Source organism: Oncorhynchus kisutch, linkage group LG5, assembly GCF_002021735.2.
Source record: "Oncorhynchus kisutch isolate 150728-3 linkage group LG5, Okis_V2, whole genome shotgun sequence".
Taxonomy (NCBI): domain Eukaryota; kingdom Metazoa; phylum Chordata; class Actinopteri; order Salmoniformes; family Salmonidae; genus Oncorhynchus; species Oncorhynchus kisutch.
This window is the reverse complement of record NC_034178.2, coordinates 48,198,597-48,216,103: the sequence shown is the minus strand read 5'-3', so window position 1 is coordinate 48,216,103 and position 17,507 is coordinate 48,198,597. Positions and strand designations below refer to the sequence as shown.

General features: G+C 43.9%; 1 protein-coding gene across 1 annotated transcript in view; it reads left to right on the top strand.

Moving 5' to 3' along the window:
- The first annotated feature begins 14,786 nt into the window (after positions 1–14,786).
- The window catches only part of LOC109891574 (sodium-coupled neutral amino acid transporter 3-like), a 77,026-nt gene continuing 74,305 nt past the window's right edge, over positions 14,787–17,507 (top strand). The window contains exon 1 of the mRNA XM_031825233.1: positions 14,787–14,994. The gene's annotated coding sequence lies outside the window, so the exon portion shown is untranslated. The remainder of the gene's footprint in view (positions 14,995–17,507) is intronic.

The window sequence follows — 17,507 nt, the reverse complement described above, 5'->3', positions numbered from 1 at the left end:
CCCTAACACCAACTCACCTGTGACCTGGTTGTAGCCCAGTCAGTCTCCCTCTGTCCCCCAACACCAACTCACTGGTGACCTGGTTGTAGCCCAGTCTCCCTCTGTCCCCCAACACCTACTCACCTGTGACCTGGTTGTAGCCCAGTCTCCCTCTGTCCTCCAACACCAACTCACAGGTGACCTGGTTGTAGCCCAGTCTCCCTCTGTCCCCCAACACCTACTCACCTGTGACCTGGTTGTAGCTCAGTCAGTCTCCCTCTGTCCCCCAACACCAACTCACCTGTGACCTGGTTGTAGCCCAGTCAGTCTCCCTCTGTCCCCCAACACCAACTCACTGGTGACCTGGTTGTAGCCCAGTCTCCCTCTGTCCCCAACACCTACTCACCTGTGACCTGGTTGTAGCCCAGTCTCCCTCTGTCCCCCAACACCTACTCACCTGTGACCTGGTTGTAGCCCAGTCTCCCTCTGTCCTCCAACACCTACTCACCTGTGACCTGGTTGTAGCCCAGTCTCCCTCTGTCCCCCAACACCAACTCACTGGTGACCTGGTTGTAGCCCAGTCTCCCTCTGTCCCCCAACACCTACTCACCTGTGACCTGGTTGTAGCCCAGTCTCCCTCTGTCCCCCAACACCTACTTACCTGTGACCTGGTTGTAGCCCAGTCTCCCTCTGTCCCCCAACACCTACTCACCTGTGACCTGGTTGTAGCTCAGTCTCCCTCTGTCCCCCAACACCTACTCACCTGTGACCTGGTTGTAGCCCAGTCTCCCTCTGTCCCCCAACACGTACTCACCTGTGACCTGGTTGTAGCCCAGTCTCCCTCTGTCCCCCAACACCTACTCACCTGTGACCTGGTTGTAGCCCAGTCTCCCTCTGTCCCCCAACACCTACTCACCTGTGACCTGGTTGTAGCCCAGTCAGTCTCCCTCCTGGATTGAGTGGATTAGTGTAAATCGGTGGCAGGTCGTGACATCACAGGTTCTTTACTGTAACTCAGCTTTTCAGGGGCAGCACAAATAGTGGTTAATTTGAGTCTGTTTCATTTATTTGTTGAAGAATAGGAAAAAGCTCAGGCAAATCCCTGTGTTTTCATTGAATCACATCAGGTGGAGTGTGACCTGATTGGCCTATGGCCCAAGCCAGCCCCAAGTGACCGAGTGACAGCCAGGCCTCGGCAGATTAACTGACATTAAGGCACTACATTGACCGCCAGCTTTTATCTCCATGTGCAACTCTGTGTTGTTGTATGTTTCAAACTGCTTTGCTTTATCTTGGCCAGGTCGCAGTTGCAAATGAGAACTTGTTCTCAACTACCCTACCTGGTTAAATAAAGGTGAAATAAAATAAAATAAAATGAAAATCTTCTTGTTGATTAATGCCACAGCTACAAAATTAGATGTGTCTATTTCTTCTGTAGAAGGTCAAATGGAACACTTTGACAGTTGTGTCATTCTAGTACAACTGAGTAGGGACTTACTGGAATTCATCATGTCAGTTTACAAGGCGTTTTATATAACACAATAGCCATTGATGCAGTCATGGCTGTAGATTTGAAGTCTGGAGAAAGGGTGTGGTGCTCTCTTTAGTGACATTTTGCCTTGGTATATTTTCTCACATCTCCAGAGCATGATCTGTGATCTCTCCAGACATTAAAGGATTTTGATTATACACATTGAGGTCTATATGGTTATGCCGCCAGACTGGAGAATCAGCAGCATCCACACAACTGTCACCTCCTGTCACGGTCCAGTCACACTCCAGAAGCTCAAGCGCCCGTCATCCCAGCTGTCCCACTGAATCCCATGCTGTGTACCAGGTGAGACGTGACTTGCATCTGGTAGTGGGCCAGGCTATGATTATGAATGGATATATCTCAGTCACACGGTTGTATTTCCATAACAACCACTACAAGAAGGCAGAGGGTTATTGATACAAATGTCCTATTTCCATTTTTCTAAAACCAAATGACTGATTGTGTAGCAGATTTGTACAGTAGTGGAGGATAAGTGAAGGCAGATAGAAAGCACTGGCACTATGTCTCTCAGCAAAGCACTCCTTGACTAAGATACAGTATGTATTTATACAGTTTAGTTCCCAAACACAAACCAATTCGCTTGAATACAACTTGTTATGTTCTGTTAATTACTGATGTCCCCTTTAAGAAGGGAGCAGCCTTGGTCATGCACAGGTTGTTCTATGTTATTCTGGTACTAACTTGTTTCAGTAAATGTGAAGCTCCAGTTCAATTTCTTGTATTCAGAGTCTGCATGAAAATTGAGAGTCTGCATGAAAATCACACCAGTGGTGTGGTTTAAATTAAGGTTTGAATGAAGAATGTAACCTTGTGACACTAAATCAACCATCCAGACTACCCACAACTCCATTCCTACAACATGAGCATGTAAGAAAGCATATTTGACACAGTTCACCCGCAATAGACTGTCCTGTCCTATCACCTAAATAGCCCTTACTAATTGCAGGGACTTTAGTTGATTTGTTGTGATGATGAGAATCTTGACAAACCAGACAGGAGTTATCCCCTGTGTCCTCTGGTGACCCTGCTGTGACCCCTGAGTGTCCTGGTGTGACTCCTCTAGGTTCAATGGCCTTGGTTCCACAGGGACAACATGAGACCCAGCTCAGTGGAGGCTTTTGAGGGGAGGACGACTGATAATAATGTCTGGAACGGAGCAAATGGAATGGCATCAAACACATGGAAACCATGTGTTTGATATATTTGATACCATTCCACCAGGTTCTGCTCCAGCCATTACCACGAGCCAGTACTCACGAATTAAGGTGCCACCAACCACCTGTGGCCCAGCAATGGAAAGGCTCTGGGTTATCTGGCCCTGGTCCCACTGGGACAACATGAGGCCCAGCAATGGAAAGGCTCTGGGTTATCTGGCCCTGGTTCCACTGGGACAACATGAGGCCCAGCAATGGAAAGGCTCTGGGTTATCTGGCCCTGGTTCCACTGGGACAACATGAGGCCCAGCTATGGAGAGGCTCTGGGTTATCTGGCCCTGGTTCCACTGGGACAACATGAGGCCCAGCAATGGAAAGGCTCTGGGTTATCTGGCCCTGGTTCCACTGGGACAACATGAGGCCCAGCTATGGAGAGGCTCTGGGTTATCTGGCCCTGGTTCCACTGGGACAACATGAGGCCCAGCAATGGAAAGGCTCTGGGTTATCTGGCCCTGGTTCCACTGGGACAACATGAGGCCCAGCTATGGAGAGGCTCTGGGTTATCTGGCCCTGGTTCCACTGGGACAACATGAGGCCCAGCAATGGAAAGGCTCTGGGTTATCTGGCCCTGGTTCCACTGGGACAACATGAGGCCCAGCTATGGAGAGGCTCTGGGTTATCCCTCCCTGGTTCCACTGGGACAACATGAGGCCCAGCTATGGAGAGGCTCTGGGTTATCTGGCCCTGGTTCCACTGGGACAACATGAGGCCCAGCTAGGGAAAGGCTCTGGGTTATCTGGTCCTGGTTCCACTGGGACAACATGAGGCCCAGCTATGGAGAGCCTCTGGGTTTTGTGGTACAGACAGGGAGCCACTGCTGGTCAGCTGAACCTTCCTATCCACTACTTAACCAAAAGTATGTGGACACCTGCTTGTCGAACATCTCATTCCAAAATCATGGGCACTAATATGGAGTTTGCTTCTATTACAGCCTCCTCTCTTCTGGGAAGGCTGGTCTTCTGTGAACGCTTTACCATTTCAATATTTTTGATGTAAGGATAGTAAGTAAAATAACACCATGAACAGTATGGCTTTTCTCTGATTGTGGTAAAGTTCACTCTTCAGTGTGTACTGTAGTTCTTGTTTTCCTCAGTGACCTAGAGGTAAATACAACCAAGGCAATTCTCAGAAGAAAAAACACACACTGGTAATACAAGTGCTTCATGCAGCCAGGCAAGCACCTTTTTAATAGTCTGGCCATCTGTACAAACACAAGACATCTGAAGGCAATAACTGGAGAGTAGTGAACATATGATGGCCACATGAATTTATATAGGGATTAGATATTTTATGAGTTTCAGCATTCATATTAGGCAGAGGAATGCTTTTCATTCTTCTTATTCCTCCCAACAAAAAGCCATGACATATTTTTTCACCATCATATCTGAGAGATTACTTTGATGATCTCTAAGACAACTAAGACCACATTTCATTTAGATTTACAGTTGACTCCTGTGAGGTGCTCATTGGATAAGTGCAAAGTACATTAGAAAAAAACAATTGACATGATAGTAGATTACTGCTTCCCACAGTTCATTTTAACATCAGAGCACCATTTCCACTATTGTCTCTGACTGTTTGTCAACAGCAGTTTGGCGTAGTTGGAGACTTCAGCTTGTGTGTCTATCATCTACGGCCGACCCCAGGACTGTATTGTGACCCGTAGTTTCCCAGCAGTGCTGCTCCTGCCCCGTCTGATGTTGTTGGCAGGGATGAGACAAGCATGCAGTCTGCAAAAATTACACTCGTACAGCCCACTGTGCTCCAACCCCTTCATAAGGAGAATGTGAGGAACTCATCAAGAGAAGCTCCAGCATAGTGGGGTCAATAAGCCATACCATAGGGAGGTCAGTGAGTGCTGCGGCCCCTTTGTCTAGGGACAGATCCCTGCATGTACTAGTACAATATACTTCAGAAGACTTCTACTGCATCAACACACACACACACTTCAGATGTGTATACTGAACAGGATATAAGGTTCTTCACACCGTAGTGAAGCCTGATCTAATAGAAATACTGTATTCTAAGGATTTGTGAGATTCTGTTATGTCTTTGAGCCTTGATCTCTGTACAATCATCCCTTTCAATTCCACCCCCACCCTCCTCTCTCTTGGGGCCTCGACCCTCTGTGTCTGGACTAACCTGGAGAGTGTCATGACGTTGGCCTGGGGGAAATACCTCTTCCCCCCTTTTCTCTTCTCTAACCTATTGAGGTTACATTTAAAAAACCCTTGGTTAACATAGAGATTCTGTGAATATCAGTATGTGGAGGGAAATGAACTATATTCTGGTAATCCGAACAATTTAACATATGCAGTGGTACTTAATGAATATGATGTCAGTTCGGTTGTCATCTGAGACATTCTCATCAATGATAAGATGACATAAACTTCACATGGAATTGTTGTTCAATTGAAATGTTTGAATATGAAATTACTTGCGATGGGATGAAATGTGATTTTAGCGTCTAATATGTGAGATTTGGATTTTCATAAGACAGGGCTCTGCTCAATCAGTGGCCCTCCCCTGTGAAGGGACAAAGGCTATAAAAATGTTCAAACACACCCTCCTCTTCCTTCTTATATAAGCTCTTGACTACAACATAACTTTCTGTTCTCATGAGGTAGGATGACGATCCTATGTCAGAATGGTTCAGACAAAAACTACAGAACGAAGCCAACATCAGCATGAGCTTTGGTTGCGAATGGTATGAACCTTGAACTCTTATTCACGACAGAAGCGATACCTCCTAGCCGTTGAGTTAGCGACATCAGCTGCAAACGCAGGTTAGGAAGGAACAGACAGAGTATCCCATCTACCACACAACGAGGTTACTATAACTTATTCAAGTGACCACCAGAGACATTCTTCAAAGGACAGAGGACTCGGTTTGGCAACACGGCCTTCCATCTACCACCAACCTACTGAAGCGCAGCTCAGAGTAAATATTTATTGCATTTTCCTTTTCCAAATGGCCGGTAATTTAGAATGCATAAGATACTGTATTTACGATAGCACAGCTTCTTCCCTTTGTTCCCCCAGTCTCCCGCTCTTTCACTCAAACCGCCCCTTTTCCTTTGTATAACAAGCTGTCATATCTGTTCCTCCCGCTAGGGACGTTTCCTTTGACGTAAAGAATTATCCAGGTATAATTCATTCTTTGTATATGTTATTCTGTGTGATTAGTTAGGTATTTAGTAAATAAATCATTAAACCCAATTTTGTATTGCTGATTCAACTTGTTAGCCAGGATTCTTGCAGATAACCAAGAATTTACAATTTACAGATATTGAGACTGAAGCAAAATGACGATTAATGTTGACTGCTATGGATGTAAAATAATTACTCATCTTTAAGAGCTTATTCGGAAGATAACAGCTCTATAAATATTATTTAGTGGTGACCGACTCTCTAGTTAATTACATTTACATGATTAGCTCAATCAGGGGATATTAATTACGGATAAATTATTTTATAGAATAGCATGTCATAGCAATTAATCCGGGATAGCCAAAAACACGATAAGAGGCACACAACGTCTCACTACCTGGAATTCTTCTTGCAGCAGGAACAATGCTCAGGGGTTATTTGTTTCCAGCAGAGTGTCTGTGAACCACAGCACAGGTTCTCTGACGGCCTGAGTGAGGGGTGGCAGGTGGTCCCTTTGTGTGTTTGTGTGTGTATGAGAGGGGGTGTTCTGTGAACTTGTCTTGTAAAAACCTTCTCTGTCCCTTGAAGTCTTGAGGAAATAACAAACAACATTTCAGTGGAATGACAGATGTCTCCTGTTGATGAACGCTTCAGAGACTGGCTGATTACACCGGCTGGCTGGCTGGTACAGCTGCATTATGTAACAGATACAAATTCTTCATGCTTTCTATTGGTGCCACTCCAATAGATCTGCTGGATGATTCAGTTGTCCATGTTAGATAGTTATTTTCCCCAAAATGTATAATTGACAGAAGTCATATACCCTGAGTGTACACCTGCTCTCTCCATGACATAGACTGACCAGGTAAATCTGGGTGAAAGCTATTATCCCTTATTGATGTCACTTGTTAAATCCACTTCAATCACTGTAGATTAAGGGGAGGAGGCAGGTTAAGGAAGGACCTTTAAGCCTTGAGACAACTGAGACATTGATTGTGATTTAAGTGCCTTTGAACAGAGTATGGTAGTAGCTGGAAGGCGCACCGGTTTGTGTGTGTCAAGAACCGCAACGCTTCTGGGTTTTTTACACTTGACAGTTTCCCGTGTGTATCAAGAATGTGGGAAGCATTGAAGTCAACATGGACCAGCATCCCTGTGGAATGCTTTTTCGACACCTTGTAGAGTCCATGCCCTGACAAATTGAGGCTGTTCTGAGGGGAAAAGGGTGTGCAACTAACTCAATAGTAGGAAGGTGTTCCTAATGTTTTGTACAGTCAGTACATCATACATGTACTTTGCCCCTTAAGGCCACCACACTCCCCCATGCCACCAGAATCAGAGAGATCAATAATTGGTCTCCACGGACCAACAGGGCAACCAACTCTCAATAGTGAGTTATTGGAGGCCTCCCGGGTGGTGCAGTGGTTAAGTGCGCTGTACTGCAGCGCCAGCTGTAGTCAACATGGACCAGCATCCCAGAGACTCTGGGTTCGCGCCCAGGCTCTGTCGCCCCACGGAGGTCCGTGGGGTGACGCACAATTGGCCTAGTGCCGTCTGGGTTAGGGAGGGGTTGGACGGTAGGGATATCCTTGTCTCATCGCACACCAGCGACTCCTCGGGCCGGGTGCAGTGCGCGCTAACCAAGGTTGCCAGGTGCATGGTGTTTCCTCGGACACATTGGTGCAGCTGGCTTCTGGGTTGGATGCGCTGTGTTAAGAAGCAGTGTGGCTTGGTTGGGTTGTGTATCAGAGAATGCATGACTTTCAACCTTTGTCTCTCCCGAGCCCGTACAGGAGTTGTAGCGATGAGACAAGATAGTAGCTACTAAAACAATTGGATACCATGAAATTGGAGAGAAAACGGGGTAAAATTCCACTGCAACAACTGCTGACTTTCCGAAGCATTATACATTCTTCTTTATACTCCATAAACTCAATAAAGAATTAGGGCGTTTGCAGACTCTTATTTCTTAAAAAGTTCCTCTCGTAATTATGAGGCGCCAACTTAACAGGAAGAGGTGCTGATGTGTCACTCTTTAGCCGACATTCCTCACAATATGGTGAGTCTCTCTCATTCATATGGCAACCCTCCCCTGATGGACAAAACCAGGGGGGCCCAAAACATTGACCTTAATTGAGTTTTATCGTAACATAGTGATCTGCGAAGGGATCCTTTTCTTTCTCTTGCCTCTCATTATGTGCATGGATAGGACTGCAGGGATGGCCATGGTGAGGGGAACTGAAGGTAGAGGATTGCTAGACCCCATGTTCATGTCCACCTCTACAGGCCACAGGCTGGACATGCAGACGCAGCCCTAACAGGCTGAGGGCAGTTTTGACGTTGCCATTGCACAATTACAGCCTGTCTCCTCTGAAAGTCTCCTCTTGATGTATTTCTCCATTCAAAAATCCTAGACAATTAACCCACACTGTCATAATTATGAACTCTTCAGTAAAGTGCAAATGAATGTGCAATAGAGCTACTCCAATTAGGTAGACAGGTATATAATACCTTGATTTGCCTGATTGGTTTAAAAAACAAACATTATATCTGGGTTATTTGTTTTGTAAACTTTAGGCGTGGGCCAATCTACTAACTGTGCCAGTTTAGGACATTAGATTATGTTTTGAATAATCTCATCCACCAGCTCTCTCTCTCTCTCCGCTCTCTCTCTGTCTACATGCAGTAGCAATTGAGCCCGGGGAAGAGGTTATGGCTTGAAAGGACATTAATAAATTGGACACAAAATGTTTTACTTCAGGGAGTTTTCAAAATTATGTTTAGCCTATATCAGTGGAGGCTCATCAGAGGAGGAAAGGGTGGACTATTTCATAAAAATGTAAATTGTTAAACATTTAAACAGTTTTTTAGATAAAACTTTCAGAATATTCACTTCACCACTTCCTGTTGAACGCGGAATGAGGGAGAGCTCGGTTTGTTGTTTTGGAAAGTTTTGAAACTCTGTTGAAAAAGTTTGGTTCAAAGCTAGCTACCTTTTGGTTTTGGATCCTGCGACTCGGTTGGCATCATTTGCTGGGACCGCTACTATCTATTCAGTGATCCTGCTGACCAAGAGGAGGAGATGAGATGGCATAGGAGCTAGTCTAGCTGCTAGCTAGCTGTCTATAGAGCTAGCAGGATTTTCTTGAGGGCTTGAACCGCGGATTGTCCCGGGTTTGTGGCTGTCTAGACCCTGCTTTTTGTTGTTGTTGTTGTTGTTGTTTTCTTTCCTGCGACCTACCCTGTCTGGAACAGCGAGGAGTAACAGCGTAACCTACTGCTGTTACCATGACTAAGAGTACCATTGAGAATAAACAAACCTGAATTTGTCCAATAGAAACTCTTGTTTAAAAAATGTTGGACTAATGATTACACCATATATCAGCTAGATGCAGGTATTGATTGTGTAACTGTCTGTCACCTGTGTATCTACACTACCGGTCAAATGTTTTAGAACACCTACTCATTCAAGGGTTTTCCTTTACTTTTACTATTTTCTATATTGAAGAATAATAGTGAAGACATCAAAACTATGAAATAACACATATGGAATCATGTAGTAACCAAAAAAGTGTTCCTTCAAATAGACACCCTTTGCCTTGATGACAGCTTTTCACACTCTTGGCATTCTCTCAACCAACTTCATGAGGTAGTCACCTGGAATGCATTTCAATTAACAGGTGTGCCTTCTTAAAAGTTCATTTGTGGATTTTCTTTCCTTCTTAATGCTTTTGAGCCAATCAGTTGTGTTGTGACAAGGTAGGGATGGTATACAGAAGATAGCCCTATTTGGTAAAAGACCAAGTCCATATTATGGCAAGAACAGCTCAAAGAAGCAAAGAGAAATGACAGTCCATCATTACATTAAGACATGAAGGTCAGTCAATGTTTCATCAAGTGCAGTCGCAAAAACCATCAAGCGCTATGATGAAACTGGCTCTCATGAGGAAAACCACAGGAATGGAAGACCCAGAGTTACCTCTGCTGCAGAGGATAAGTTCATTTGAGTTACCAGTCTCAGAAATTGCAGCCCAAATAAATGCTTCACAGAGTTCAAGTAACAGACACATCTCAACATCAACTGTTCAAAGGAGACTGTGAATGGTCGAATTGCTGCAAAGAAACCACCAATAAGAAGAAGAGACTTTCTTGAGCCAAGAAACACGAGCAATGGACATTAGACCGGTGGAACTTTGTCAGTTGGTCTTTGTGAGACACGCTGTGGGTGAACGGATAATCTTCGCATGTGTATTTCCCACTGTAAAGCATGGAGGAGGAGGTGTGATGGTGTGGAGGTGCTTTGCTGGTGACACAGCGATACGCCATCACATCAGGTTTGGGCTTAGTGGAAAAATCATTTGTTTTTCAACAGGAAAATGACCCAACATACCACCAGGCTGGAGAGTGATGGAGTGATGCATCAGATGACCTGACCTCCACAATCCCTCGACCTCAATCCAATTGAGATGGTTTGGGATGAGTTGGACCGCAGAGGGAAGGAAAAGCAGCCAACAAGTGCCCATCATATGTGGGAACTTCTTCAAGACTGTTGGAAAGCATTCCAGGTGAAGCTGGTTGAGAGAATGACAAGCATGTGCAAAGCTGTCATCAAGGCGAAGGGTGGCTATTTGAAGAACTTGTTTAACACTTTTTTGGTTACGACATGATTCCATATGTGCTATTTGTCTTCACTTTTATTTAACAGTCGTGGCCAAATGTTTTGAAAATTACACAAATATAAATCTTCACAAAGTTTTAGATAGTTTTGTCAGATGTTACTATGGAATACTGAAGTATAATTACAAGCATTTCATAAGTGTCAAAGGCTTTTATTGATAATTACATGAAGTTGATGCAAAGAGTCAAAATATTGTCACAACTTCCGCCGAAGTCTGTTCCTCTCCTTGTTCGGGCGGCTTTCGGCAGTCGACGTCACCGGTCTTCTAGCCATCGCCGATCCAGCTTTCATTTTCCATTTGTTTTGTCTTGTTTTCCCTCACACCTGGTTTACATTTCCCTCATTACTTGTCATGTATTTAACCCTCTGTTCCCCCCCATGTATCTGTGTGAAATTGTTTGTTGTTTGCTTGTGCACATTTTGACTGGTGTGCGATGGGTTTTGTACCCATGTTTTGTTATCAGCCAAGACCTCAGAAAACAATGTAGACTTTCACAAGTCTGGTTCATCCTTGGGAGCAATTTCAAAATGCTTGAAGGTACCACATTAATTTGTACAAACAATAGAATGCAAGTATAAACAACATGGGACCACTCAGCCACCATACCGCTCAGGAAGGAGACGTGTTCTTTCTCCTAGAGATGAACGTACTTTGGTGCGAAAAGTGCAAATCAATCTCAGAACAACAGCAAAGGACCTTGTGAAGATGCTGGAGGAAACAGGTACAAAAGTATCTATATCCACAGTAAAACGAGTCCTATATCGACATAACCTGAAAGGCCGCTTAGCAAGGAAGAAGCCACTGCTCCAAAACTGACATAAAAAAGCCAGACTACAGTTTGCAACTGCACAAGGGGACAAAGGTTGTACTTTTTGGAGAAATGTCCTCTGGTCTGATGAAACAAAAATAGAACTGTTTGGCCATAATGACCATCATTATGATTGGAGGAAAAAGGGGTAGGCTTGCAAGCCGAAGAACACTATCACAACTGTGAGGCACGGAGGGGGGGGGGGCAGCATCATTTTGTGGGGGTGCTTTGCTGCAGAAGGGACTAGGGGCACTTCACAAAATAGATGGCGTCATGGGGAAGGACAATTATGTGGATATATTGAAGCAACATCTCAAGACATCAGTCAGGAAGTTGAAGTTTGGTCTCAAATGGGTCTTCCAAATGGACAATGACCCCAAGCATACATCAAAAGTTGTGTCAAAATGGCTTATGGACAACAAAGTCAAGGTCACTTTTTCCACCACGGGTTTTCACCCACAGGACTGCTGCTGACTGGAGGTTTTTTGTTTGTCAAACCATTCTCGGTAAACCCTAGACACTGTCAGGCATGAAAAGCCCAGGAGGCCGGCCGTTTCTGAGGTACTGGAACTGGCGTGCCTGGCACCAACGATCATATCATGCTCAAAGTCACTTAGGTCACAAATTTTGCCCAGTCTAACATTCAATCGAACAGTAACTGAATGCCTCGATGCCTGTCTACCTGCTAAGTATAGCAAGCCACTTGACTTACTGTCTGTAGGTGTTAACAATTTTCATAAACAGGATGGTGTACCTAATAAACTGGCCGCTGAGTGTATTTCAAGTGTCCAAATGTATACTGTAAATAAACTGCTCTGTAATAAGAGAGAGAACTGTGTCATAGTGTACATCTGCTCTGGTTCTCCAGTGACCTTTGAACTGCACATGGTTCTGCCTGCGCCTCCATGGACCAATAGGTAACAAATCCCCACTGGGCCCCCTAAGAACAGCTGCTGGGCTTCTAGATTCCAGAGGGGAAATGTCCCCTGCACTACTCACTAGGCCTGCAGTGCTCAACTTCAAAGGAGATGGAGTGGCTCATCCATATATAAGACACCACATGAGAGAGAAAAATATCCCAGCTGTAATTCAGATGTAATTCAGACATATAATGAATGTATATCCTCCCTGTGATTATGCATCTATTTGAGCCTCTGTAGAACACTTTCAGCGTGTCACTATCATCATCCTATTCATAAGGCATTGGGGCCCAAAGTGCTGTTTGGAGAGAAACACTGAATCTAAGAAGAATTTAGATATAGCCTCCAGTAGGCCTATGCAGGTAGGGAGCTTCCCAATGTGAACATGAGAAATAGGACACTTCAAGCCCTATGGCATCACTTTGCACTCTCATGAATAGCAGACAGTCAATGACCCAGAAATGGTGTGTGTGTGTGTGTGTGTGTGTGTGTGTGTGTGTGTGTGTGTGTGTGTGTGTGTGTGTGTGTGTGTGTGTGTGTGTGTGTGTGTGTGTGTGTGTGTGTAAACAAAAGAGAGTCTTGAGTCTTGAGGTACACTATGACAGACAAAATGAGAAACATTCACACTGTAGGATTGTTAATGAATTTATTTGCACATTATGGTGGAAAATAAGTATTTGGTCAATAACAAAATTTTATCTCAATACTTTGTTATATACCCTTTGTTGGCAATGACAGAGGTCAATTGTTTTCTGTAAGTCTTCACAAGGTTTTCACACACTGTTGCTGGTATTTTGGCCCATTCCTCCATGCAGATCTCCTCTAGAGCAGTGATGTTTTGGGGCTGTTGCTGGGCAACACGGACTTTCAACTCCTTCCAACGATTTTCTATGGGCTTGAGATCTGGAGACTAGCTAGGCCACTCCAGGACCTTGAAATGCTTCTTACGAAGCCACTCCTTTGTTGCCCGGGCGGTGTGTTTGGGATCATTGTCATGCTGAAAGACCCAGCCACGTTTCATCTTCAATGCCCTTGCTGATGGAAGGAGGTTTTCAACTCAAAATCTCACGATACATGGCACCATTCATTCTTTCCTTTACACGGATCAGTCATCCTGGTCCCTTTGCAGAAAAACAGCCCCAAAGCATGATGTTTCCACCCCCATGATTCACAGTATGGATGCAACTCAGCATTCTTTGTCCTCCAAACACGACGAGTTGAGTTTTTACCAAAAAGTTATATTTTGGTTTCATCTGACCATATGACATTCTCCCAATCTTCTTCTGGATCATCCAAATGCTCTCTAGCAAACTTCAGACGGGCCTGGACATGTACTGGCTTAAGCAGGGGGACATGTCTGGCACTGCAGGATGTGAGTCCCTGGCGGCGTAGTGTGTTACTGATGGTAGGCTTTGTTACTTTGGTCCCAGCTCTCTGCAGGTCATTCACTAGGTCCCCCCGTGTGGTTCTGGGATTTTTGCTCACTGTTCTTGTGATCATTTTGACCCCACGGGGTGAGATCTTGCGTGGAGCCCCAGACCGAGGGAGATTATCAGTGGTCTTGTATGTCTTCCATTTCCTAATAATTGCTCCCACAGTTGATTTCTTCAAACCAAACTGCTTACCTATTGCAGATTCAGTCTTCCCAGCCTGGTGCAGGTCTACAATTTTGTTTCTGGTGTCCTTTGACAGCTCTTTGGTATTGGCCATAGTGGAGTTTGGAGTGTGACTGTTTGAGGTTGTGGACAGGTGTCTTTTATACAGATAACAAGTTCAAACAGGTGCCATTAATACAGGTAACGAGTGGAGGACAGAGTAACCTCTTAAAGAAGAAGTTACAGGTCTGTGAGAGCCAGAAATCTTGCTTGTTTTCCACCATAATTTGCAAATAAATTCATAAAAAATCCTACAATGTGATTTTCTGGATTTTCTTTTTTTATTTTGTCTGTCATAGTTGAAGTGTACTTATGATGAAAATTACAGGCCTCTCTCATCTTTTTAAGTGGGAGAACTTGCACAATTGGTGGCTGACTAAATACTTTTTTGCCCCACTGTATGTAGATTTGCATAAGAATAGAACTAAATCACTAAAGGAATGAGAATACATCAAATAAAACACAGTCTATTGTGTGTGATATGCTCTCTTCCATATTATTGGGTAAATTCTCTATGATCTACGATGCAGTTTAGTAATCATGCAACTACATCTTGATTTAGCCTACATTGGTGAGAAAATAGAAAAATGTATCAAAAACCAACCATGCATATGGATATCATTATTTCTGTATAGTTTATTCAACGTCCAATTAAAGTGCAGAACAAAGAAAGAAATGTAGGCTGCTACTGTATGTGGCAAGCACAGTGCATGCATGTAATTTTGTTGTGTTCTGGGAACCGCAATTGAGAGAACCAATTGATTGGAGGTTGCATGCAGTAGGCGGACCCTGGACCCACTCGACATCCCACTTTTAAGAGATCAGGAGAATTTTACTCGTGAACACATGACATTTACATAGCATTTGAGAAGGAGCGAACAGGGACCACGATATATATATACATACTTTTTTGCCATTTAACAGGTAACAGAAAGAAGAGAAGCCACTAGATGAAGGAAAAACAGTAAAGCAGCGGAGGAAAGATCCGTGTGGAGATATCCGGAGTTGGCACAGTGGCACTCTAGTTCTCTCTGGTAAGATTATTATTCACTGTCAATTTTCAGTGGAATGAATGTATTTTCATATTCATAGTCGGCTATTCGTCAACCTCGTCATTCCCTTTGTGGTCTACTGAATATAGAATAAATATAGCTATCAAACTGTCACAACTATTCATATTATGAACCTGTTATCGAATAGGATTGCCACCTAGAGCCAAATGGTCGCTCCAATGAAAAATAATACTGTGAAACATTTTTTGAAATGTAAGACATATCTTATCGAATTACTTTTACCTAAAAAGTGCTGTTACATTCTTGTTACATTGTTACATTATTGTGGCGTTATATTACTGAAGTAACAGTTCTCAGACAGTGCTCGTGGATCTTGCTCTTTCGCCAGGTGATACTGTAACTTGCGCAGCCACGCTGGGTGATAATGCCTTCCTCATCTACAATTTCAAATTCTAGTTCAGAAAAAGACAGCTAGTGATCGTTCATACTTTATTCGCCATTAGTTTATGTTATACAAATGTCTGTATTCAGCATGTGGCATATTTGCCACATTTCTTCGACACTTCAATAGATGCTGTGGCATTTTTAATAGGCTAACCGTATCCCCCTTCTCGTTTACTACTTAAACCTAGCATATACTATAGCTGATTATTGGTAGACATTCCGCTATTATCATATAGGCCAGTCCAATAAAGTTTTAATTTGCCCTTTGCAAATCAGGCCCCTGTAATTGACATAGCCTACAACAGAAGCCTATAGTGCATTTAGGAACACGTTTTTATATGGTGTGTTGAGTTGTATTATCCATTGTACACCCCCCACCCTGTAACTCTGGGTCACTATGCATTAGACAGATAACAAGCATTTCTAGATACACCTGGGTTGCTGAGAAGCCCCAGAGGGCGGAGCCCCTTCTGAGGGCTATTTGTAGGGAGGGCAGCAGGTGAGACTACTGTGTTTGCTGGAGCTGACAGGAGGGAGCAGGCGTGAGTTACTGTTCTGTCGGCTTGTCAAGACTACTGTTTCTATATTTGAAAAAGCTGGCTCGTCAGTGAGTCATGCTCTGTCTCACTCTCTCCACCCTCACCTTCTCCCCCTCCAGCCCTGTAAGGGTTTTCTTCTGGTGAAAGAGAGGCGGACCAAAATGCAGCGTGGTGGTTATTCATGTTTTTAATAAAGACGACTATACATGAACAGACTAAACAAAACAACAAAAGTGAAAACCTAAACAGTCCTATCTGGTGTAAACACAGAGACAGGAACAATCACCCACAAAACCCAACACAAAACAGGCTAACTAAATATGGTTCCCAATCAGAGACAATGACTAACACCTGCCTCTGATTGAGAACCATATCAGGCCAAACATAGAAATAGACAAACCAGACACAAAACATAGAATGCCCACCCAGCTCACGTCCTGACCAACACTAAAACAAGGAAAACACATACGAACGATGGTCAGACCGTGACAAGCCCCCACCCCCACTCCAGAGCACTGGCTTACTGCTGAGCGGACTGAATGCTCCAGCCAGAGCTGTGTGCTTTGAACTACAGATTCACACAAGTGTGTGTGTGTGTGTGTGTGTGTGTGTGTGTGTTTATGTAGCGTCGTTTTTGATTGAGCTCAACTTAGTAGCATATAATATTAATGTATTTGGTGTGTAGACTTATTGGATCAGTGGTTTGATTTTCATCCTTTGAGAGTGACATGTTTGACTGTGAACATTACTTTTTGTAATTTTGTAACTGACTGGGCGGCAGGTAGCCTAGCGGTTAGAGCTTTGGGCCAGTAACCGAAAGGTAGCTGGTTCGAATACCTGAGCTTACAATGTGAAAAATCTGTCAGTGCCCTTGAGCAAGGCACTCAAGGCCCCACCTACAAAACCCTAATTTGCCCCCCCCCCTCAGAGATTGAGAGAGAGAGTGTCATCCTTTTCCCATTTTGTGAGTTGTTATCCATGTGACATAATTAAACTCGGCTGACAAGTGTTTTTCAGTTTTTCTCTCTATTACCTTGTTTGATACACATTTGCAGTATGACTTGAATCACAGTCCAAGTATTGTAATAATTACCTAGTAGTGAGTGCCTTAGTAGGATAATTGTTTCACAGATGGTTTTCCATGCTCGCTCTGAATCTCAAACTTAAGTGCATTTGGTTTGTGCTGTTCATGTAATGGAATCCCACATTAAAGCTCCTTGTATATCATCTTCACTATGGTGGTGTGAGAGTTAATGGCCTGCTAAGTAGGTAGAGGGGTTCACTCTATCCCTATCATATTGTGTCAAATTATTTTCTACCTTTGTAATGTATCCCCCTCCTGCCTGCATGTATTGCTCTACCTCTGCAGGAATAACAAGTCAACATGAAATGAATTACATTTGACATTTTTGAACTCATGCAATGCAGGAAGACTGAACTCCCCTACAGAGACTTGAGGCCCAGAGATGTAGACTGTGGGAAGACATAAGCCACTGTCTTGTCAAGTGTTTTGATGCTGTGATTTGCTTTGTCTCGCTGAATTAATGAAAT